Source organism: Lepidochelys kempii, chromosome 13 (genome assembly GCF_965140285.1).
Source record: "Lepidochelys kempii isolate rLepKem1 chromosome 13, rLepKem1.hap1, whole genome shotgun sequence".
NCBI lineage: Eukaryota > Metazoa > Chordata > Testudines > Cheloniidae > Lepidochelys > Lepidochelys kempii.
In genome coordinates, this window is record NC_136392.1 from 18,586,545 (window position 1) to 18,613,228 (window position 26,684).

At 40.4% G+C, this 26,684-nt stretch overlaps 1 protein-coding gene across 16 annotated transcripts in view; it reads right to left on the reverse strand.

Moving 5' to 3' along the window:
• Positions 1–26,684, reverse strand: part of NCOA3 (nuclear receptor coactivator 3) — a 170,185-nt gene that overhangs the window by 56,323 nt on the left and 87,178 nt on the right. For 14 of the 16 annotated variants that reach the window (XM_078848171.1, XM_078848167.1, XM_078848168.1 and 11 more), the window contains one exon: positions 3,231–3,306. The gene's annotated coding sequence lies outside the window, so the exon portion shown is untranslated. Of the gene's footprint in view, positions 1–3,230; positions 3,307–11,691; positions 12,387–13,364; positions 14,042–26,684 lie in introns of those variants that run through there. The other 2 variants (XM_073309503.2, XM_073309504.2) reach the window with 2 other exon arrangements.

The following is a 26,684-nucleotide window of genomic DNA, read 5'->3' on the forward strand; positions in this document are numbered from 1 at the left end:
CCCTTGAGGGCTCAGCTGAGTTCTAGTTCATCATTTAGCAGTAAGGCATTCCCTGGGAAATATCCCACCCGCTTCCACGCTCCGACTTCATCATCTCAACCAAGCTTCGCAATCATCATTGCTGTGTACAGTATTAAATTATTTGTTTAAAACTTATACTGTGTATAAGTGTATAATATAATCTTTTGTATGGTGAAAAAAATTTCCCTGGAACCTAACCCCCCACTATTTACATTAATTCCTATGGGGAAACTGGATTCGCTTAACATTGTTTCGCTTAAACACGCATTTTACAGGAACATAATTACAACGTTAAGCGAGGAGTTACTGTAGTTTATAACTACCTATTTGACATACCATGTCAAATTAGTGGAGGCAAATCCCAATGTTTGACGACTGTGGAAAAGCAAACATGAGGAAAGTCATCCTTTTTTAAACCAGATGTTCGTTTATGGTACATTCATAAAATATAATACATTTAAAACAGTGACAACTTATATGTGCCCAAGAAAAACAAATGATGAGTTGTCCAATTGCCACTAGATGGCAGAATATCATCAAATACCTGCATGAGTAGTATTTACTTCAGCTAAATTGCAGATTAAAAAAAATGTTAGGAAGTTAGTTCAGCTCATCTGAAAAAAAAGAAGCTTCAAATTTTAAAAAGTAATTTATGTAAACAGTATGATCATGCAAAAATCTAGGATTAGAGTTATCTGAAGGTTACACTCAACACTCACACTCATAAAGTCCTAGGTCTATAACCCACATAGCTACGAAAGAATCAAGTGTTGTTGAGCAGGTGACACATATACACACTAGGTTTGGTGCTGTTCTCCCAGCAACTGCATTCCAAGGCAGAAACATACCGCTGCAATGCTAGAAGCTGCTATGGAAAGAGAGAGGAAGTGCTTAAAATAAGATAAAGGGTTGAGGATAGCTCAGGAAGGGTGTGGGCACAACAAACATGTCAGAAGCACAGTGCACATTTCTTAATTTAAAAGAAGCTACCAAAACAGTTTAAAATATTTTAAATTGCTGAACATAGCCTGGATATAAAATGTGAAATTTCAGTGTGATGCAGTTTAGAACGTGACATGCTAACAGGATTGAATTTAGCAATTTAGAATTTATACTAGAAATATCATTTGATTTCAGTATTACTTAAAGTAGCATATACCCATGTTGCTAAAAATGAAAGCTAGTAATTTAATTAAATAGAAAAATATACAGACTTTATATGTTATCTGAAAAACCTAAAGAATTAGAGTATGTAACACTATGTCTATTCGGGTAGTTTTAAAAAGGGAGGATTTTTTCTTAAGCTACAATGCTTGGGTTATTGGGGGGAGGAAGAAAGAAGAGCAGAGAATTGTTTAAGCAGAGCTCCCCACCTCCTTATTATAGCATATCTATCAATTATTTGGGGGCCATAAAGATTGTGGCAACTTCTCCAGACATAAGCCTGAATCAATCGCCTGTGTATGACTTTTTCTTTCCCTACCAATATTACCATCACCCCTAAGGAGGCTTGGAAAAACATGTAATGCCTAAGAAGGCTTTGCAGTTTCTTAACCAAGCAAGCCCACAGAGGCTGTATAGGGACCTACCATGCAAACTCTTAATAGCTACCCTGCACTATTCCTCAAGCTACAAGAGACCTTAGCAACAGAACCAATTATCCAGTGAGTTATTAATGTTAAAATCACAAATTAAAAACACAGCAATAATGCTGTTTATCCAACAAATATGAAGGTTCAATTACTACAGGTGCTTCATGTTTTTCTAAAAAGAAACTGGATATTTTATTGAAGTGAGGCACTACTTGGAAAAGTGTCTCTGAAAAAATGACATTGTGAGTTCCAAATTTGTGTCTCTGAACAGAAATCAAAACTTCCTCAGTTTACTAGTAAAATAAAGTTTGCAAGTGCCGGCCAGTCCTGTAAACTCAACCTGTGAGCTAAAACGTGATAGCTTCTTTCTGGCGCATGCTTCAGTAGTGCTAACCAGTAGGATTCCACAGGGAAAATTCTTCCCTCAGTTGCACCTGTGCAACCCCATTGCCTTCAGTGGGCCATTTTTCAAAAAACCACCAGGCTTGAACATTCTTTGGCTTATGGTTTGTTAGAATTAAGAAACATTTCATTAAATATATTACTAAAACATATAAGATAACTTTCCCTAACTTCGTGCATAGTACATTTACAATACAATTAACAGAATAGCACCCCTGCACCCCCAAAAGCAATATGATATACAGAAATTAAAAGGTTAAAACAACATGGTAGTTTTCAATGAACAGGAGTACAAAAATGTTGTGCTTGGTAGTTTCAGCTTTATTTATTTATTTATTTTGTAGTCATGCAACTTACAATAACTACTGAGGAACATATTTTCAAGCCAAAAAATTGTAAATGGCTTTGTTATAAAGGTTTAACTTGTGCAGGAAAGTGGTTACTTATGCACACAAAATTGCAACTTTAATATTAATTTTAAAATTCTTATCCATCTATAAACACTTTACTGGAAATATGGATTTGTAGCATATAGTGTTATAGTAAGTAGACTGTTCTAACATTTAAAAAATTCAGAGTGAAGAAGGCACAGCAAGGCTATCACCATTCCCGTTATGGCCAATTATGAAGAATCACATGGATACTTTTCATCCAATCTCTAGGAAGACCATCTTATTTTTAATTTTTATACCAATAAAAATATTAAACAATTCACTCTCTAAAAAACCATGATATAACTCAGACTAGCCCATTAATATCTAAATTGTAAGATTTCAGTTTGTTTAAAAAAAACAACCCACAATCTCATAAGTCACCTCTTTCAACTTTGATTTAATAATCTAATATAGAGAGAACCATTGGGAAGTCCATTAAGAAATTTCATTCCTTGTTATCCACTTCCTTTGAAAACAAGTATGGGTAAATAATAGCACCACAGTTTTCCAATGACACTGACTAAAAACATTATTCATATAACAGAAAACAATTTGTATAGTTTTGGATAGCCATAGATACAGATGATGTTCTATTTATTTGGATAAGATTCTATAGGAAATTGCACTTAGAGGACACTTTCTGGCAGCAGTCAAGTGGTTAAATACTGTGAATACAACTTTTATGGTCTTTGTAGTTACACTTGAATTTAATAGCTTTAAATGAGGAAGGAGGAGTCATTTTTCAGCTGGATATAGCCAGGATTTAAAAGCAGTCACTTACTTGTCCTTAACACACATTCAAGCAGAGAAGAGTTTTCAGTGGACCATCAGGATCAGTAATCATTGTAAATCACCTCCTGGAAAAGAAAACCTATGCATAAATATTGCTTTTTTTATTTTATAGTTAATATTAAAGTTAAACATGAAGTGTTTAAAATTTTAAAAAACCTTTTATTTATTCTAATCTGGAGATTTCCAGTTTGAAACCTGCTTCACAGCTGTTGCTATTCTTTACTGTAATTGTTGGACAAGATCACATTGTTATTGGAACATTTAATTTTCCAATTCCAAAGTTTATGTTGCATCTCTAATAGTACATTAAGATAAGTTACGTTTTACTTTTTCCTCCTTTACATTTTTTAAAAAGGAAAAGAAAGAAGCCATCTGTGATGCTCTCTTCATAAATCCACAGGTTTTCGACTCTACCACTTACTATATACACAAAATAACAAAGCGATGTTACAACTGTTTACAACTACATCATTTTAAAAATGTATTCAATTCTCGTACATACGAAGGTCTAGTCACTTGTGAAGTTTGTAATTTTAAAAGTTCATCCTTTAGAACTATCAGTGTACACAAGAAGTCTTAAATTCCTTTTAAAAGTTGAAATATTTTCTTTTCCTTCATTCAGAAAAGATAATTGCTACAGCCAGTTTTTCAGTTTTAATTCTCCTTCAAAACACACATCCAAGACCAAGCATGGAAAGTTCCAGGTCAAAATGAGAATTTTTGTAACATTATGACCAGCCAGTAAAAACTGAGCCTGCAGACACATCTTCCCTGTACATGAGCACACTGCCATGTGCATCATGCAAGAACAGCAAACTGTTTTCAAAGCAGAAGGAAAAAATGTAGATTGTCAAGTTCCTACTGCCTAGTTTTCCTGTGAAGTTCTGAGAATAAATATTCCATTTTGTGGTGCATATTGTACAAGGTATGATTAAGTGTACTAATTAGTGAGCATTTCTGGGTCTCTATTCAGAATTACAGTAACTTAAGGAAAAGTTTCAAACAACAGCTGCGTGATTGAATTGATTTATTGAAAACTGCTTGAAGCACTATGTAAAGCAGAGGCTGTTCAAGCTAATTAGAAAAACAAATTGCTCTTGGGAAATATTTATGAGGCATTCACATGTAAAAGTACACACTATAGTCCTATCCAAAATCAAGAGTTTCAAAATTGATACTTCTACTCAGACTACTTAGTAGATAATCACTAGTAGTCAGGTGAAGAGCTTTATCCAAGCAGATCATTCTTAAGAAATTAAACTGAAGCCTTTCAGATCAACTGGGTGTGTATGAAGTCATCTGCTGTTTTAACCACTTCTTTGACAATACTGACTATAGCTTTATTCATATGAACAGACTTACCAATTAGAGGGGTGATTGACAACGTGGTCACATAAGAATAAGCATCAGGAGTAAACTGTCTCCTAATTAAACACCTTTGTAATAGTGTTTTATGCTAAATCAACCTCCACAAATCACAGAAACTAGAATGAAGACCAAAAAAAGTGAAAAAAATAATTCATAATAGTGCTAAGCACTATTTGCTCCATCAAAACCCCTTAATTACATTTGGACGTTACAGAAAATGAAGCCCTTCAGATGGGTATCTCAGTAAAAACTCAAATCAGCCTTATTACTGACCAATTACTGACTATATTCAATCTTCAATGGCATGATATTACCTCCAAAAGGGCTACAGAGACCACTTATAGAAGTTCTCTACTGAAGAGACCGTAGGAAGAAAACGAGAAGTGAAATTTGCCTGCAGATGACCAAATAGGTTTATCAAGACATCATTAATTATTTTAGAGATTAATATTAAAATTTCTAAATTTTAAGTCAAGTTTTGATTTTGTTAAGTGATTGTGAAGTCACCATAGTCATCAATCTCAAATCAGTTTGGAAAACCTGTTGGAACTAAACACTGTCCAGCAGTGTCCATTCTTCTTCAGAATCCTGCAATAACTGATTTTCTTGCAGGCAAATCCGTGCAAGTACCGATACAGTTTGCCTAATCACCAAAAGAAATCCCAGTGAACATCTGAACCACTGACACGGACTGGACAGGGTTGACAGAGAGTCACTTACAGAAGAAGTCATCTTATGGAAGAGATTTGAGATCTCAAAACATGTTCTAAAAAAATGAATAGTTTTGAAATGTTCAACTTCTCAGGCACATTAAGACAGCTAAAGTGTTAAATACTTTGCACATATTAATTTTCCATTTAAGCAACTATTGCAATTACCATACAGCTGTTATGAGATTGAAAATGGAAAAACTGAAAATGTATTAAGTAGTGGTCCACACTATGAAAAAGTTTGAAAACTCTGACATGTAAATTGCTTACAATTAATTCTAGATAATTTTAGATTAAATTTGAAGCTTTGGTGACTTTTGTTCATAACTGCTATTCACGCAACAGCCCCAGCTGTCACAAAACAAGTTAAAAGCTTTAAGGGTAAACTGTGTCTAGATTAACCAATGTTCAGTCAGTGTCTATCTACCATTCCCATTTTCAGCATATTCACAACATTAGTGATATGGGCGAGTCAAGACAGAATATACCAATTTAGCAACATTTATGCTTCATTCACTAATTATAGTTTAAAAGAATTTAATACACAGTCATCTATGAGCTATTTCTGTAACTATGCCCCATCCTGTCTGTCATTACTGATAACCAGGAAGAAATAGGTGGTTGATAGGTGGGCTGAAAGAGAAAACAGTCACATAGCCCAAAGACTGGTTTAGATAGCCCAAAGACTGGTTTAAGCTGACTTCCAGGCTGCTGTGTTGCAAGTATAGGTACAATAAAGAAATATATTTTGGTAACAATCATTGTCATTTTTTGGTAGGGAAGCAGGTTTATAAATCCTGTTTGTAGGCAGAGGGTGCACTGTATGAAATATCAAATCCACTGCATCACAGAGAAAAATTAAAAAAAGAACGCCTATATATATCAAAGTTATTGGGCACAGCAACTTTGGCAGTATGCCTGAGGGTTAGTGACTGGTTTGGTTGTAGCACCAGTCTGCGCTTTCCAATTCTGCCCAAGTAGACTACGAACTAGAATGTAAACACATGACCCGTTTAAAAGGGAAGATGGAATATAGTTTCTGAAAGAAGTCTAGTGGTGCAGAATAACTACAGTTTTTGATAAATCCTACAGGAAGGTCTTTCCAGTGTAAAAACTAGATTAGTATTTTCATTAATTTGCTCTGGCCAGAAACCTTACAGGACCACCTTTCCTGAATGACAACTTGGAATGGTCTTTACTAAGGCACTGTAAGTCCTACTGCATGGAGAAGAGCTAGAGTAATGTAAAAAACTAACAGAAATGGAAATTTTGGTTGATAAACGAAAGCAAATATATAATCAAACTGAATATGGTAAAATATTACCACATATCAAAAGGGAGTGAGCACATTATAACTCAGGTCAGTATTACTCTATGTTTATGTGAAAAATTTTTTAGCTGATATAATAAAGCTATTAAATAGTGACTTCATCATTTCAGACTTTTCACTGAATTATATACCTTTCCTTTCACTAAAACCTGGCTATTCTCATGCTATTGAAAACCTACACTGTCACATCCTGCAAAGTGCAATTCCATTATTCCTATCCTAAAACCAGAGGCTTCCTCTTCTGATCAGAGCAAGGCCATTGCACTGTGCACCATCTGAAAAGTTGCAAGTTTATTTCTTGATGATCATCTAGTGTATTAGTGTGCTTTATTACAGACACTATAAAACTAAGCTAATTACTGCACGTAACAGGGTGACTCGCCCCTGATTACAGAATGAGCCACACATGGTAGAGATCAGGGTTAATGTCCTATAAAGAGCAGCAGGAGCCTACAGTTAAGGGAAAGGGAGTGGAGACAAAGGAACCTCAGTAAACTGTGGAAGGGTCTGACAAGAGTGAGGAAAGCTCTCCAAGCAGGGAGGCCTGGGAGCACAGGCACCGACTTTCCAAAGTGCCAAGGGGTGCTCAACCCCTGGCTCTGCCCCAGGCCCTGCCCCCACTCCACCCCTTCCTCCAAGGTCCCACCCCTGCCCCGCCTCTTCCTGCCCAATTCCGCTCCCTCCCTCAAGTGCCCCACATCCTCACTCCTCCCTCCTCTGCCTCCCACTTGCCAAAATACAGCTGATTGCGGTGGTTGGGAGGTGCGGGGAGGTGCTGATCTGCAGGGCCCGCTGGCAGGCGGGAGGCACTGGGGGTGCTGAGGGGGCGCTGATAGAGGGCTGCCGTTGGGTGCTCAGCACCTACCATTTTTTTCCCCCGTGGATGCTCCAGCCCCACAGCGCTCATGGAGTCGGTGCCTATGCCTGGGAGACATCCTGACCATGCAAAGCTCCCTGGAAGTCTTTGGAGGAAGAAGAGAAACCTTGTGTTGTGTGGACTTAGGAACAGATTGGTTCTGGGATTTTGAGTTTTTTTTGGCAGCTTATTTTATATTAATAAACCTAGCCTGCAAGGAGGGGTATTTTTGACCCAAAAAAAAGACTTGGTGAATTTTTATTTGAATACTCCAAAAAGGGAAACTGAGGTTGGTTGCTGGTAGCGTGACCAGTGCTTAATTTGCTCCAGAGCTTGCTAGGACTGAGCCCTGGCACCTCTAGGCTTTGCAGTTCATAGTCCCAGCACCTCTGGGCTTGCTGCATCCATTATGAATATAAAAAAAAAAAAAAAGTGCTTGAGCCCCGGCACCTCTTTCATCACAAATTAAGCACTGAGCGTGACCGTAGGCTATTAAAAGAGGCACACAGGAGGTACCTGGCAGAACAGAGAACTCAATCCCAGCACAACCCCAATTCTCAAAACTTGGTATCTGAGTCTCTACAATCAATGTCTCTGCTAAGTCTCAACACCAATAGCACCTTCATCATATGAGTCTTCCATTTCCTGTCTACAAAGTATCTGTGTTCAACAGTAAAGCAAGACTGTTTACACAGTCTGGTATTCACTTATATAGGAAGATCTTTATGTGTGCTTTCATCTAATTACACTTCTTGACACACTTACATTCAGTAGATTGCCCTGCTTTAGCTACAGAAATAATGAATTTATACCCTACAGTAACAAGTCCTATTCCATTACCTACAAACCTCAGTTTATATATCTCAATTATCAAATGTAAGACCACAGTCAGTATTCAGTCATAAGATAGAAGAAAACTTTTTAAAAATGCTAAAGCAAAGAAACTTTCTTTAGAGCTAAAGATGGAATGGTTAAATGAGGAGGACATAATATAAAGCCTGGTCTCAGAATTCACAAGCAACAGAAGACAACCTTGCTGGAGTTCTTATGTGAGCTCAGATAAATAAAAGATACAAAATGATTAATTTAAGTTACCTCCAGGAGCAAATACAAGTGATCACATCACCTGACAGGTGGGATGTAACCATCATATTCAACATATGTGGGAAGTGAGTAGCCAATTTCAAAGAAATGGGGAAATGGTCAAAACCACAGCAATATACTCATGGAAGAAGAAAGTTGGTCATGAATCTGGAGCAGAAATGGTGGTAGCAGCTGAAGGATAAACTTCAGTCACATCAGTCTTAGAGATGAGATAAAATTGAGAGGTTACCAACTTAGATACAGTTTTAATAGAACAGGTAAGACTGTTAACCAGCTACAGTATTGTTCGTGGCATAGACAGCAGCTATATGAAATTTGACTAGAACTGGATGGACTGTTTTAGAAATAAAAAAAAAAAATTCATAGCAAATGAACCAATGTATGTTAAATCCAAATTAGATACCAATTTTTTTTTGTAATTATATAGATCGGCAAAAATACATAAAACCCTTTTCATCTCCTGCTTTAAAGATAGCTAATAAGGCATTTAAGAAGACAATAAAATACAAGATAAATGCTAATCTTTAGACCAATGCAAATTAGAACAGCTTAGTTCTAAATCCCTGAAAAAAAAAAAAAGGGGAGCATGCAGTGAAACTACCACTGAAGCCTTAACTATAGCTTTGTGGATATGACAGTATGCTATGTCAAAGCTATGCAAATAGGTAACAGAAAATAGGTAATTACTATGGGCTTTAATAGAGCACTTTGGTGCAATATAACAAACTGTTTTGTACCAGAAAGGTGCAATATATCTTTTGAGACTAATGTATCTGTCCTTGCATCTCAAGGGGAGAAACAATACATTTTGCCAGTTGTACTTACACAGCATTATCCTAATTTTCTTGCACATCAGTCAATAAAGTAACTCTTTAACATAAGACTCTTTCAAAATATACAAATTTAGTTTACTTCCCCTCCCTCAAGCTATTCAGCAGTTAAATTATATAGATTAAAGGGGCAGGGGGAGGAGAAGCCTAGTAATACAATTCACTGAAACGGGGCTGTCACTAAAAGTAATGTGGACAGAGGTTTTAGAATCTTGAACTCCAGCAATGTACCCCTTGTTGCAACATGTTAAATACTCCTAACCCAACACACATCCTTATTGTATTCGCAAAAAGAAAAGGAGTACTTGTGGCACCTTAGAGACTAACAAATTTATTTGAGCATAAGCTTTTGTATTATTGTATTATCACACATCCCGTTTTAGGGAGACGATGGATTTTGTACTGGTCTTGTCAGGCTCCATTTACCAATTTCCCAGCAATGTTTAGTAAACACTATGCACATGACGCTGCTATTTTTCAGATATGACAATTAACTTGCTTCTTGTTCACTTTGCATATATTAAAATGACAGGACAGCATTAAAAAAAAACTGTATGCATTAGAATGTTTTGAATATTTCTTCCCTTCCCCTAATGTGTCATTTGTGTTCCCTATTTCTGGAAGCTTCTCTCTCTCTCTTTCACAGTGTGTGTCAGTGTGCGTGTGTGCACAAACACACACATGAGAATGACTACATAGCCTGGTGGTTAGAGCACTGACCTGGGAGGTGGGAGACCTAGGATCCAGTCACCCTGCTTCAATGAGTAATAATTTATCCAGAGTGCAACAGCTTTGACAATAGAGAGACTGAGGGAAGCCCCACATCAGAATATCCCACAGTCGAATGGTTAGAACACTCAACTAACAGGTGACAAATCCCAATTCAGATCCCTTCAGTGGAGGGGCGACCAGCCACACCCCAAGTGAGTATCCAAAACACTGAGCTAAAAGTTATGAGGGATGTCCTCCTCCAACCCACCCCCAGCTGTTTTGTGTGAACTTACCTGATAGGCTCGATCCAGTAGGCGGCCTCTGAGCATGCCTACCGGATCAGTCTCACACACAACTTTAAGCAGCTTCCTCTGTTTTGTGAATCACTCTGGGGTTTAGGTGCCCAGGTGCCTAGAGGTAGGAAGCAATGTGCATGCTCAGAGGCAGAAACTTAGGTGCCTAGGGAACTTTTACTGCAAAATCTTGGGTGCCAAGCAAGTTAGGTGCCGACAGGCTTCAGTGGGAGTTTTATGCATCACAGTGGTCCCAAAATTTGGACTTAGGCTCCTAACTCTTTTTGAGCATTCAGGCGCTAGACTTCCTGGACAATTAAATGCATAATTCTTTTTAAAAAAAATACATATTTTTCAAGAAAACTTTCCTACTTCAAACACCAAAATACAGGATGTGCTGTCTAGGCCAGTATAAAGGGAATTGATAAACCAGATTAACTGGTAAGAAACCACTGCTCACCAACATCCTTTTATATCAGTCCAGATAGTTCAACAGCAGCATCTACCCTCAGAAAAGACAGTAATAGACTGCAGCATGTCGGGCTGCCTGCTCAGATACTACTAAATCAGTGTCTAATAAGAGTCTACAAAGGAGCACCTCCTTTCATCTCACACTGAGAAATAGTGATGATTATTGTTGAATTAGCTTTGGTACAACATCTTAACTACAAGCAGTGTAAGCTTCCTCAGTGCAGTCCCAACCACAATATGACTCAAAACTTGCACATTCTGGTTTGTAAACTGATCACATGCTATATAAAAGTCACTAACGTAGCTTAAAGATGAAACAAGATGTCATTTTTACAGTCACTTTTGTGACTAAAAATACACTTAAATACAATGTTCTCTGACCATTTGACACACATTGCTTCATAAGCCACAATGTAGCAAGAAAGAATACAGGCTCAGTAGTACAAATCTACATAATACATTCGACATAATAAATATTACTAAATCAATAACGTAGTACAACTCATAATAGGGATGCACACAAGCTTGAAAGTTTAACTTCATGTCATTAATCCTAGCTGCAATATGGATATAAAATTCAGAAGAATGTAACAATTAGTGCCAGAGTACAAAAACAATTTATGTTCATACAGATTTAAATTCAAAACCTGAAAATACTGCCATATGACTTGTGTTTTGTTTCCTTAGTTAAATGTTTATTACTTTTAATTACTTCTAGCTCTGTTTTTATTTAACTAGTCACACCCAACTTGGTTGATAAGAAGGTTCATTTTATACCTTTGGAATTTTTAAGACATCCATCTTCATGCCAACCATGAGCACCGCCTTAGCCTTTGCAGTGATTTGATGTCTTTCACGATATATGCTGTAGTCACTGTCACATTACACAGAACAAGTCCCACTTCAGATTACTAGCTCTAAGGACCAGTCACACAAATTAAGTGACCATCACTTTAGCTGCATCTGAAGGGTGACAAATAATATTTACACATACTAGATAGGATCCATGGCACCACAGTGGAATGTCAATTTATACGAGGGATGATTATAATTTTAAATTAAAGGAAACAGTAAATTATATCAAGCTTCAAAATGAATGAAATCTCATTAAAAGAACTGAGTTAAGCTTAAAAAAAAAAGCAAACATGGTAAATACAAAGATAACTTTTAAAAGAAAGTCATTTTTCTTTTACCCACATCATAAGTTTCAATGGATTGACATTTCTCCCTACTACAGTGGAATCTATTGGCTTTCATGCTACCCAAATAGGTGTCCAACATAAGTACTTGGACATTATAGACAAAATTAGACCGTGTTATATGATTATGTCAATGGTATGTCATTACCATTGTTGTAGACTGACACAGAAGACAAGACAACAGTATTTACAACAGCGTAAGTCCAGTTAGATCAGTGTAGTCAAAACAGGACAGAAATTACATTTACATGATTTATTTACTTACAATAACTACATACAGGATAATTTGTTTTTAATATAAATGACCTGTGTTAAAATTTGTATTCTATGTAAGAGAAATATAGGTTTTAATATATAATTTTCAGATTTGACAATTCTGGACATAAAGAGCTTTGAAACACCTATTTTCGAGAAATATAGATTAATCTGTGATTTACATTCTAAGTGTTTACTTGCATTTCACTCCCACATGGGAATTAGAGTTGGGACTCTCAGCTGTCAAAGGTTGGAAGCTCTGCCGAGACAAGTCTTTGTCCAAAATACACATATGTGCCTAATGGGGATTTTTGAGGGAAAGAATAAATGGTAAAAGTAATGTGGATTCCTGGTCCCCCACCCTCAGCTGTACAAGTTTTATTTTAATATTTGATACTGATATTAATAATTTGATCTTGCTTTCAAATAGCCAACTGAATTGTTTAAAAAAACCCAACAGAATCATCTACCGTTTCTTTTCATAACTTTAATGTGGATAAAGACACCACTTGAATTAGTATGCAAATGTATGCCAAATGATGGAACATTTTAAAGTTTGAATTAAAAACATTAAATATATAACTGGAGATTTGTTTTAAAAATTCAGTCTTCACAAGTTTTCATTTTTTTCCTTTTACTTGTGCAAAAAGTTCGCAAATCTTCTAAAATTGAAGTTTATGGGAAGACAAACAATGAAGATTACTGTCATTATGCACAGCAGATGCTTTGTTCTTATTCCTGAAATTTTGATAACTAGATCTTTAAAACAATGTAATTTTATTCATTTGTACATTCCTGACAAAATGTTTAATATCAGAATAGGCATACAATAAACACCAAAACCTTAATACTGCTCCATTAATGAAAGCTGATGCAAATTAAGTGATTACCATATTTTCATTATCTTCTCACACAATCCATTAGTTCCTGTAAGACATTGTTCTTGACAGAGACATTTTTCTACATGCAAGCTGATACAGATATGAGAGCTCTTACCTTTTAACCAATCAGCTAGGGAAATATTTTTCCCTTAAAAGGGAGGAGGCAATCTTCCAAATATACAGTTTCAGTACAGTTAGAGCTCAGTCTGCCAGTTTTCAACAGCAACCATTATCACTTTCTTCTTGGAGACAGCAACATACCATCTAACACTTACAAAAACTGAGAGCACTCATCAAGTTCCTGGTGAAAACAGGAAATATAATCAACTAAACTCATCAGTTTGTTTCACTAAATACACGTGATCCCTGCCCAGTCATCAGCAAGTCCATTCCCCCTCCTGAAACTCTGAAGATGTCAGAATGTATATTTTTGTTCTGCAATTCCACTCCGCCAAATGTCTCGAGGGACCTAAGGAAGCTAGGATCCAACATACCCTGATAGATTGCTTCTTAGATCTCCTGAGAATGGCAGGTTCAGCATTACCACAGCATTATAATTAGCATTAACTCCTTCCAGTCCTACTGCATTGTTATAACTGAATCACTTGAAGATGCCAAATGGACTCATTACATGCAGACTACAGCATTATATAAATACGTGGTTAGATTTTCAACTGATCTCATTCTAAGTTTTCCATTTTGGTAAGGATTATAAAACAGGGAAAATTTAAGAAATGTTTTTAAAAGCTTGTCACCCACATGTTTAGAATCAGTGATTAAAAAAACAAAAACAACCCTCCTCCCAAGAGCTGCATTTAGTACCGGTTTTAGATTAAACAAACAAACCTGCAACAGAGGTCCTGGGGGAAAACTGACTGCTATGTTCAAAATGAAACTTACTTTACACACGTGATCTGTGTCAGGCAGCCAACAAATTTCAGAGCTAGCTTTTAAACTTGTCCAAAAATAGCTTTCAGTAAAAACATTCCAAGAAATATATGTTCAAATGATAGGCATTCCATTTTCTGCATGTAATATCATCAAAAGTCAGGATGTTCAAAAACATATCAACTAAATCTTTAAACTTTAGTTTAAGCTTTGTATCAATTAAATCTCAGAATTTATGTACAGTTAGGGGCAATGGAACGAATGGGTGGGGGGGTGGGAGAGGGCTAGTGCCCTTGCAATGGAAATATTCGGGGGATGCAAATCTATGTTTCTGCCCTCACTGCTCTTAGAGGCAAGAAGTAGGAGCCAGAGATAAAAGCAGGACCCAGAGGAGGGACTGGATTGATTGCCATGGCACAGAAGATTGAGCCAGCCGCTAGGGAGCAAGTAGGACTTGGAGCACCCACGGAAAAAAAATTAGGGGGTGCTTAGCACCCATCAGCAGCCACCTGCTCCCCTGCCCCCAGTGCCTCCCATCTGCCAGTGCCCACTCCCACCATCAACTCCTTCCCCTCCCTCCCAGTGCCTCCCTCCCACCTGCTGCTATCAGCTGTTTGCAGCGTACAGGAGATGCTGGTGGGAAGGGGGGAGGAGTGCGGATGGAGCATGCTCAGAGGATGGGGTGGAACTGGGCTGGAAGGGGCAGAGCAGGGGTGGGAAGAAGCAGGGCGGCGGTGGGACCTGGGGGAAAAGGGTCGGGTAGGGGTGGCTCCTCGGGCGGAGCAGAGGGTTGAGCACCCCTAGGGCCCAAAGAAAGCTGGCGCCTGTGATACCCACTATTTAAAAAGTGAGTCTCTTTCAATCAACATATAGGAAACCTAGCCTTTTTACAATAGTGACCCATATACCTTGGTCACAGCTTTGTCTCTCCATTCTACTTTTGCCATCAGTTCTCAAAAGCTGAGATCTAACTGATGAAGGCACAAAGAAAAGGAGTACTTGTGGCACCTTAGAGACTAACCAATTTATTTGAGCATAAGCTTTCGTGAGCTACAGCTCACTTCATCGGATGCATGCAGTGGAAAACACATATCTCTTACAACAGCTCAATCAGCCCATGCAACCAGGACATCAGACTCATCACTTCCTCCTCCTCTCTCTAGTGCTTGAATAATAACATTATAAACATATATAGTGTTATCAGCTGGAAACTGTGGCAAACTCCAGCAAAGAGCTGTATTTGTACAGAATACTCAAATCACCTATCCTTTGTGTCTCATTTCCCTATGTATAAAAGTATTACCTTACCCAGTACTATTCAATGGTGTCCTGACACTAATATTGGTAAAGCTTTTTCATATTCTCAAAAGAAATGCACAAGAGAAGTACACAATATTCTTACTTTCACCATATATAATTCTCCAATGGGGATTCTGTAAATTTATCTTAAGGATTTAAATTTTGTTATTGTTGCTGATGTCTGGAGAAAACAATTTCACCATTACTGCCTGATCAAAGCAAGCCTTACACTCAACCTGATGGCATTTCTCAGTCTTTCTGTAATGTGATAACTTTTGAGCATCACATTTGATCAATTCCAAAATTTCAGGGAATATTCTAGGCATCAATGCACAGAATCCTATTGACTCTACTGAAAATTGTAAAATCTAGTTTCCGCTGGTGTGAGAGGAGAATCAGGCACACCCATTTGGTGCTGCAGGCATAGGAATGTTATTGTCTACACATATTGCAGGCAGCAGTTTAATATTCTGCTCTCTCTCTCACTGGGTGTACAGTTTGGTTTACATAAGTAACAAAATAGTTTCTCATCTTAACTTGAAAAATTGCAGTCTCTGGAGAGTCTTACTGCACAAATACTTGCAAAACACAACAACACAGGTACTGCTAAAGGAGACTATAACACAGTAGAAGGACTAGAAGCTAAGTTGTATGGTGAAAACAAATTTGTGGGCAGGAAGAGGACTAGTCAATAGCACTTTTCGCACAATGACCAGCAAAGTATATGAACAAGGGGCCAGAGCATAAATCAATGGACGATATGCCTGCAGTAGTTTGTGTATTATTTCATAAATACACAGGCCTTTAGAAAATATAGTACCCATACCACAAACTACCTGGTGCTGGAAGACAGTTTGCTCTAGTAGGCAATTTCTTTTGATTTTGTCTTGGGCTGTGACTATTCCTAAATTGCAGAGTCTCACATGATTAAAAGTTGTTAAAAGTTTTCAACGGGCCCAAACTTTTAAGGGGATTATATCTGATCCTAGATTCAATTACCAATTGTATTTGTATTACCAATACAAAATATAAAAAATATGAAACTGAAATAACAAAAAAAAGAGCATCTTAGATGACAATTTAGGTTAAATGGCTATGTGCTGTAAAATTGCTAGAGGTTATAAACCATCCACAGAATCTCACTATATATGTTCTTTTTGGAAAAAGTGAAAAGCCATTTGCACTTAAAAAGTTGTATAGCACACAGAGCTGAGCCTACATAAGCAACAAAGTATATTTTACATGCCACATTAGTTTTAACTGGAAAACCCAGTAGACATCCATAAAAGGGTATGTATGATACAGTTCAGGGCTATTAAGGGAGGGCATACAAAATAGTTTCCTGTTTTTGTAGATATCTGATCTTTCTACACTTAAATGGCTTGTCCAATGGGTGTGTAATTAAGAAACTGTTGATATCTGATATTAAAGATTTTTTTTAATATAAAATGTTGCCGAATACAAGAGAGTACTATTTCTACTCACACATACACATGCATGTGTGACTATTTACTTTTTTTACCTTACTACAAAAATGTAATTATGTAGTAGTCAATTGATATATTTCTCTGAATTCCACTAGTTCCTCTGCTATCTGAATTTTCTCTTGAAAAATATCCATCTTGAAGAAGATACAGTGCCAAAATAAATACCTGTATGTTTAAAGTGCAGTCTGAACTTTCTAAACCTTCTTGCTCTTTAAAGAGGTAGCATGAGGACATGTCCTGTGTGTACACTTTATGTACCGGATACCCAAACACCTAGAGATGCATCTCGGATAAAACAGAGAATGAGAACTATTTTTGTAATATTCTGTATCATTAAAGTGTTTTCAGATCTATTTTATATAATAAACACAATATTTTAATATTTACCTATCTTAAAATGAGAAAAACCACTGAAAATAAAAGGACTTTTTTTTAAACTCAAACTTTATGAGGCATTCTTGGTACGTTGACGGTATATTACTGGTACAGGTAGACAGAAAAACAACCAGCCATCTTTTACTCTACAGCTTTAGTTAAAGTATTAAAGCTATACCTATCACTTTATCAACTGCACACTTCTGCTTCTCCAGACTAAAAATTTACACTGCTATTGTTGTAGAGTCAAGCCTATCATAATTTTTTATAGAACTGGTAGAATAATATTTGTCTCAATTTTGCCATATTTTTAATACATTTAATGAATAATTTTTAAAAAATCAGCCAGTTTTCCTCCTCTAGCTCAAGCAGAATACACTTAAGTTATTTGTGACCTAAATTCCTTTTTGTGTAGCCTACTGCAGCTTGCCTGAGAAGGGAATCAAAGGAGCAATGGCCATAATAGCTTGAAGACAGAAAAGAATTCAGAAGAGCATACACATCTGTGACATCTCAATATGAATGGAAACAATAGACCCCCCCCTCCGCCCCATAAAGCTATTATGGGAGTGGAAGGGCAAACCTTTTTTGACTGCAATATGAAGGATATGGATAATGATCTTGAATGCAGTTAGGAGGCATGGTGAAGTGGCATTACAAAAACTGGTTTCATTTCTTGCTGAATATGATGGTGAATGCAGGGAAAATGTTAGATGAGAGCCAAGAGACATTAAGGACAAATACAGGGAAAGAGAAACAGGCAAAGAAGAGGAGAGAAGAAAAATGGTCTTCACGGAAGGAAGAATCACCAGCAAGGTATGATGAACTCATTTTTTACAAAAGCCGTCAACTAAAAGCATATTCATAGAGCACACAAAGCCTACCATTTTATATGGACCTCAAAACACACCATTGTCTGGGCAACAAGGAAGATAGAAAGGTAGAGTTCCTTATTTCACTTTTGCTGAAGCTCAGCAGATGCAGACAACAGATTAAAAATTAGATGTTTTGATTTAATTTTGCATTTGAAATAGCCAAAAGGTCTCTCTACATGACCAGAAAAAATGCTATTTAAAATTAGAGTTAGCTAATATGATTTGAATACATCTACATTAAATGTTAAGGGGCGTTTCAAATCAAGTTAGCTGGTGATGGGGGTTATTAATCATACATACAGAGTAAGAGATCGGCAAAGGTGTTAGCTCTCAAGAAAGCCAGTTACTGGTAATCTCAGCTAGAAGAAAAACGTCAAAGTGTGCTAGTGAAGAAATACAAAAATGACAGCAGAGTGCTAAGCCAGTTCAGTGACAGGAACAGACATCTGATACTGCACTGCAACAGAACTTTGGAACAAAGCAGTTTTACTATTCTTCAAGAGCAGATTGGGTAAGTCTGCCAACTCACCCACATTTTGTAGAAAATGCCAACAAGTTCAGTCTTCCACAAACTTACCATTCACACTTTACTCATCCTCCATTTTGAAGTGTTTTGGGATTTTATTTTATTTTTTAAGGGATGATCTGAACACATCCATGCTCCAAATTAAGTCTTCTGCCCAAGGAAGAAAGGGTTTAGTCACTTTCTCTTTTCACAGACCTACAAAAAGTCCTGACTATTGTTCTTACATCCGGAATTGCAGATACCCCAGCTGTCTTAATCTTTGCCAACTTGAAGTGCGGGCTTGCTGATTCTCACATGGCATTAATATTCCCTGCAGCAGAAGTAATACACAGAATTCCAAGGTGGCAGTGCTTCCTCCTCCTGCAGGTACAAGTCTGTGAATGAAGCAAACCTTTGCCATATTATTCTCTTTTCTCCTATAGTTTCTTTCTTGCTCGCTACAGAAACCAGCGTAAGAACAAAGTGATGGGAAAAGAGGGTACTGGGAGAAGAGAGAAGACTGAAGGCCTGCTCCCCATAACCACTCTCTTTGGATGCTATGCTACACATCACCCTCCTCTTCTTGATAAATTGACAAGTATAGGTAAGAATGGTTAGGTTTCCAATGACAAATGAACTAACCTTGCCTCCATCTGATAAGGCAAAAATGTAGACGACTCTTATTGTGTCCATGCTGTACACAGTGGAAACTAATTCCCGCATGATAAGATTGAGTCACATTTGTACAGTGAATATTTCAATCTCAAATAAGTATTTCATAGGCAAATACTAAATCAATCTCCCCTTCACTGTCAACATGTTCATCATAGGGTTACTAGAGACATTCAAAGCTAGATCTCTCAACAGAAATGTGAAAATTGGTGTGGGAGACACACCAGACATGTTTCTGATATCTTCCATAGCACATCTTTTTTCATACTGTTTTTTTTTCCCCCTTCATTTTTTGGGGGAGAGACAATACAAGTTGTCTGAAATCCAGGTTTCTGTCATGAGCCAAATAAATCCTTGGTAATACTACACTGAAGTCAGTGAAACTACATCAGGAATTAATTTGCCCAACTGTTCATATACATGGTATATAATGAAGGTAAACTTAAAAGAATGTAATTATTTCAATAACCCCATCTAATATCGGCATAAAGTTCAGACTACACTAATTTCATTTAAACTCTGTAGTTTGAGCATTTCTGATTAATCAGATTTACTGAAGTGACACCTTGCTATAATACCAACATCATCTACAGATTTAAAACAGTCAATTGATTCCATGAATACATTAAAAGGAAACAAAGACAATTCCTGCTCAGCATACAACTTTATCTTCACAGTTTGTTCTTCTCATCCAAATAACAAATAGTGTTATGGTGGAGAGGGAGAAAATTAAATTGTATCCAATTAAAGTATTTCCTGGGAAAAAATAAAAATTTTCATGTTGAAAAATAGGTTCTAAAAAACAGTTACCAACCTTTTCATAATTGTTGTTCTTCAAGATGTGTTGCTCATGTCCATTCTAGGTGTGCGCGCGCCCACATGCACAGTTGGAGATTTTTGCCTTAGCAGTATCTGTAGGGTCAGCTATGGCGCCCCCTTCAGTGCTGTGCTCATGTGTCGGTACATTAGGTGCTGCCAGCCCTATGCCCTCTCAGTTCGTTCTTGCCGGCAACTCCGACAGAGGGGCAGGAGGGCAGGTAATGGAATGGACATGAGCAACATATCTCGAAAAACAAGAGTTATGAAAAGATAGGTAACAGTTTTTTTTCTTTGAGTGCTTGCTCATGTCGATTCCATTCTAGGTGACTCAAGCAGTATCCTTGGAGGTGGGCTCAGAGTTCACGGTCTTCTTGCTCGTAACACTGCTCTACTGAAGCCAACATCATCCTGGGCCTGCTGGATAAGCACGTAATGGGACACGAATGTGTGGACAGACAACCAGGTGGCTGCCCTATAGATGTCCTGGATCAGCACTTAGGCTAAGAAAGCTGCTGAACAGGCTTGCGCACTGCTTCAATGGGCGATTACGATTGCTGAGGTGGCACCTTTGCCTGATGGTAGCAGCAGCGAATGTAGGCAGTGATCCAAGAAGAAATTATTTGAGCAGATACTGGACAATCTTTCGTCCTGTCAGCTATAGCGATAAACAATTGCATTGATTTACGGAATGGCTTGGTCCTTTCTACGTAGAAGGCTAGTGCCGTTCTGATGTTTAGGGAATGCAGCTGATGCTCCTCCTGTGATACAGCTTTGGAAAAAAACCAAGTAAATATATATCCTCAGTCCCCGGAAAAATCATGGAGCAGAGCCTCAAAGAATCAATTCTGAAGCACTTAGAGGAGAGGAAAGTGATCAGGAACAGTCAGCATGGATTCACCAAGGGCAAGTCATGCCTGACTTATCTAATTGTCTTCTATGATGAGATAACTGGCTCTGTGGATGGGGGAAAGCAGTGGACGTGTTGTTCCTTGACTTTAGCAAAGTTTTTGACACGGTCTCGCACAGTATTCTTGCCAGCAAGTTAAAGAAGTATGGGCTGGATGAACGGACTATAAGGTGGATAGAAAGTTGGCTAGATACTTGAGCTCGACGGGTAGTGATCAATGGCTCCATGTCTAGTTGGCAGCCGGTATCAAGTGGAGTGCCCCAAGGGTTGGTCCTCGGGCCGGTTTTGTTCAATATCTTCATAAATGATCTGGAGGATGGTGTGGATTGTACCCTCAGCAAGTTTTCAGATGACACTAAACTGGGAGGAGAGGTAGATATGCTGGAGGGTAGGGATAGGATACAGAGGGACCTAGACAAATTAGAGGATTGGGCCAAAAGAAATTTGATGAGGTTCAACAAGGACAAGTGCAGAGTCCTGCACTTAAGATGGAAGAATCCCCCATGCACTGCTACAGACTAGGGACCGAATGGCTAGGCAGCAGTTCTACAGAAAAGGACCTAGGGGTTACAGTGGACGAGAAGCTGGATATGAGTCAACAGTGTGCCGTTGTTGCCAAGAAGGCCAATGGCATTTTGGGGTGTATAAGTAGGGGCATTGCCAGCAGATCGAGGGATGTGATCGTTCCCCTCTATTCGACATTGGTGAGGCCACATCTGGAGTACTGTGTCCAGTTTTGGGCCCCACACTACAAGAAGGATGTGGAAAAATTGGAAAGAGTCCAGCAAAGGGCAACAAAAATTATTAGGGGATTGGAACACATGACTTATGAGGGGAGGCTGAAGCAACTGGGATGTTTAGTCTGCAGAAGAGAAGAAAGAAGGAGGATTGGATAGCTGCTTTCAACTACCTGAAAGGGGGTTCCAAAGAGGATGGCTCTAGACTGTTCTCAGTGGTAGCAGATGACAGAACAAGGAGTAATGGTCTCAAGTTGCAGTGGGGGAGGTTTAGGTTGGATATTAGGAAAAACTTTTTCATTCGGAGGGTGGTGAAACACTGGAATGCGTTACCTAGAGAGGTGGTGGAATCTCCTTCCTTAGAAGTTTTTAAGGTCAGGCTTAACAAAGCCCTGGCTGGGATGATTTAGTTGGCGATTGGTCCTGCTTTGAGCAGGGGGTTGGACTAGATGACCTCCTGAGGTCCCTTCCAACCCTGATATTCTATGATTCTATGATCTTGGCCCATGTGAAACTGAAACCACCTTGGACAGGAAGGCCGGGTGTGGCTGCAGCTTGACCGTGTCCTTGTAAAAGACTGTATAGTGCAGTTCTGAGGTAAGCGCCCTAATCTCAGAGACTCTGCAGGCTGAAGTTATTACAACCAAGAACGTGATCTTCCAGGAATGGAGGAGGACGAGGAGGAGGAGGGAGCAGAAAGCCAGAGGCTCGAAGGGGATCCTGGACAACACAAGATTCAGGTCCCACTGAGGGACAGGGTCCCTGAGGGGCTGGTAGAGGTGCTCGAGGCCCTTGAGAAACCTGACAGTCATCTCTTGGGTGAAAACTGACCTGCCCTTGAGTAGTAGATAGAAGGCCGAAACAGCAGCCAAACGGACCTTACTAGATGAAAGGGATAGGCCTTGGAGCTTGAGATGCAGAAGGTAGTCCAGGATCAACTGCAGCAAGACCCACTCAGGTTGAACCGCTTCCATTTGGCCAGGTAGGTTGCCCTGGTGGAGGGCTTTTTCCTGCCCAACAGGACCTGGTGGACGTTGGCCAAGCACTCCTGCTCCTTCGCATTCAACCATACAGCAGCCAAGCTGTAAGGTGCAGCGCTGCAAGGTTCGGGTGCTGCACACTGCCGTGGTTCTGGAACAGCGGGTCTTGCCAGAGTGGTAGCTGTAATGGAGCAGCCACCGAGAGGTCCAGCAGAGTGCCGAACCATTGTTGGCGCAGGCAGGCCGATGCTATGAGGATCACCTTCGCCCCTGTCCTGCTTGATCTTCATGAGGACTCTGTGGATCAATGGAACTGGAGGGAAGGCATACATCAGAGCCCTCAACCACAGGAGCAGGAAAGCATCTGACAGGGAGCCTCTGTCGAGCCCCCGAATGGAGTAGAAAAAGTGGCACTTCCTGTTCTACCTGGACACAAGCAGGTTCACCTGGGGAGTCCCCCCACTTTTGGAAGATGATGCAGACCACCTCCGGATAGAGGGACCACTAGAGGTGAGACAAGACAGTCCTGCGGAGGCAATCTGCCAAAGCATTCCTGGCCCCGGGGAAGTGAGCGGCCAGGAGATGGATGTCATGTTGTACGCAGAAGTCCCATAGCCTTAGGGCTTCTTGGTAAAGGGGAGACGATCTGGCTCCACCTTGTTTGTTCATATAGAACATCACCACTGTATTGTCCATCAGGACCTGGACCACCCTGTTTTTTATGTGACATAGGAAGGTGTGGCAGGCCAGGCAAACCATTTTGAGCTCCCTGATGTATAGGGAGCAAATAGAGACTTGACCAATGACCTTGCGTGCTGAGATCGCCCAGGTGGGCTCCCCATCCCAGGTCAGAAGCATCAGAGACAAGGCCAACCAATGGGGGCAAGGCCGGAAATGGAACTCTCTTCAACACTGACGCAGGATTTTTCCACCAGGCGGTGGTCCAGGATCTTGACTACACAGTTCATGCTGTGTCTCTTGGAGATGTAGACTGATGCCAGCCACACCTGTAGCTGCCTGAGGTGGAGTTGTGTGTGCTGGACTATGTAAGTACAGGCTGCCATGTGGTCCATGAACCACAGGTATGTGTGAGCAGTGGTGAGAGAGTGGGCTTGCATGCACAAGAGTAGGTCTGCCATGGCTCGGAACTGGGTCTCGGGAAGGAAGGCCCTGGCTTGAGTAGAGTCAAGGACTGCTCCAATGAACTCTACATGCTACACTGGAACTAAGGTTGACTTTTTCTGATGTATTTTATTGCCAGCCCCAGGTCGCGGCAGGTGGAGCAAACCAGGTTGAGATGACGCCATACCTGATCCCGGGATCGGCCTTTTATTACCCAATTGTCACAGTATGGATAAATTTGTACACCTCAGAGCCTCAGGTAAGTGGTCATTGGCGCTATGGACTTTGTGAACACTCTCACAGCTGACGAGAGACCGAAGGGCAGCGCCGGGAACTGAAAATGGCAGTGGCCCAACATAAAACGGAGATTATGCCTGTGCCCAAGGAAAATAGAAATAAGTGTCCTTACAGTCGAGGGCGCCATACCAGTGTCCCGGATCCAGGGAGAGGATAATAGAGGCCAAGGAGACCATGCAAAATTTAAACTCCTTGAGAGACTCTTTGAGGTGGTGCAGGTCCAGAATGGGTCTGAGGCCTCCCTTTGCTTTTGGGATTAGGAAGTAGCAGGAGTAGAACCCTTTACCTTTCATGTCCCGAGGGACCTCCTCCACTACCCCAGGTACAGGAGATTCTCAATCTCTTAAACGAGGAGTTGCTTGTGAGACGGGTCCCTGAAGAGGGACAGGGAAGGGAGTTGGGTGGGAGGGTCGGCCAGGGTTTAGCCCAAAGATGATATGTCAAGCACCCAATGGTCTGAGTTCAGCTGCGACCAGGCAACCGGAAGGGGCGCAGGCAGTTGAGGAAAGAGTAGGAGGGTGGATCCTGAGAAGTGAACAGGGTGCTGTTCTAGGGCACACTCTCAAAATGCCTACTTCTGGCTTCCTTGGCTTCTGGAAGAACCAGGCTGGGCAGAGGAATGGGAAGATGAAGGGTACTGCCACTTAAACCCCCTGTCTTTGTCCTTTTTCCTGTAGGTGCTTGTTCAGGGGATGCCCTAGGAACTCAGCTGAGGAGACAGAGAATGGAACAGCTTCCTACCCTGCTGAGGAGTGTGCAGGCCCAAGGAAAGGAGGGTGGCAAGGGAGTCTTTAAGGCCGTGGAGCAGTGCATCAGTAAGTTCAGGGAAGAGCCCTGTTCCCTCAAATGGGAGGTCCTGCAGAGTGGTTTGCATCTCCTGGGATAGCCCAGAGGACTGTAACCAGGAGCTGCACCCCATGACCAGTGCAGAGGCGACCACCTGGCCAGAGTCTGTAGCATCTCAGGCCATTTAGAGGGCGCCTCTCACTACTGCTCTGCCTTCCTCCACTAAAGCGGCGAATTCTTGGACTTGGTTATGTGGAATGGCCTCCTTGAACTTTCTGATGGAATCCCACAGGTTGAAATTGTACCTGCCTAGTAGGGCCTGATGGTAAGACACCCGAAATTGCAGGCTGGCAGTCGAATAAATTTTCCTGCCAAACAAGTCCAGCCTCTTGGTGTCTTTATTTTTTGGTGTGCCACTCAGCTGGCCCTGCCTTTCCCTCTCATTGACGGCAGACACGACCAAGGATGCTGCTGGAAGGTGAGTGTACAGGTATTCAAATCCCTTTGCAGGGATGTAGTACTTCTTTTCCACCTTCTTGGAGGTGGGCACAATGGAAGAGGGGGTCTGCCATACTGATTTGGCAATTTTAAGGACCCCTGCTTGGAGTGCACCAGAGTTGTTGGATCTGCTAGGTCTGTGGAGAGAGGAGACTGTGCAGTCCCAGCTCTACTCCAGCTGAAGGAACTTCGATACCTACAGTCAGATTACTTCTGGCAGGTTGGATAAAGGCTAAGAACAGGACATGAAGCAGTGCCGTGTGAAGATAAAGGAGCTGAGGCAAGCGTACCAGAAGGCAAGTGCTGCAGCAAAGACCTGCCACTTCTATATAAGGAGCTGGACACCATCCTTGGTGGCAACCCCACCTCCACAAGCCCCATGGATACTTCGTGGGGGGAGAGAGAGAGAGAGAGAGAGAGACCGGTGCGGGCTGGAGCCAGCAGACTCAACACCAAGGACAAATTGGTGGACGAGGTGGTGGAGCTGGACGATGAGATGGGACAGGCAACAGGGTCATCTGGTAACATGACGAGCCAGGACCCCTTCTCCACCACAGAGGGTTTCAGCCAGTCCCAGAATTCAGTCTCTGGTGTGCACGATGAAGAAGGGTGCTCTGGGAAGTGCTCATTTTGAGTGGATACTGCTCAGTTACATGAGGTAGAGCTGTCCTTTGCTTTGTTATATGCCAGAGGCGGATTGAGGGATAGAAACGTACAAAGACTAGCTGTGTTTGCATCTGCATCACGTTCTCCTGGGCAGCTATGCAGTAGGGGCCCTGCAGAACAGTGTGTTAATGCAAATCAAGATTTCACGGGAATCCTTCAGAGAGATCTTGAGGAAGTCAATCCTCTGCAAAGGGCTCCTTGGCAGAGTTGCTTTGTTCCTTCCCCCGTTGCAGGAAACTTTCCCATGCCAACTGGCAATCATTGGTGCAGGGATCAAAGCAGCACACAGGTGAGCAGCATAGGGACCGTGTCTGAAGCCACATGCATGCAAGAGATGCACCCTTGAATCCTTGCTTATCCTCAGGAGTGAGATATTTGCTTCAATGACCCCCCCGCCTCTGGAAAATGGTGGCAGAATTTACAATATTGTCCCTATTTGCTCGCAGTGATCCCCTTAAAAAAATCACCAAGAGCCTTTGCCCCATCCTGAACACCACTCTTCACCCCAATTTACCATGTTTA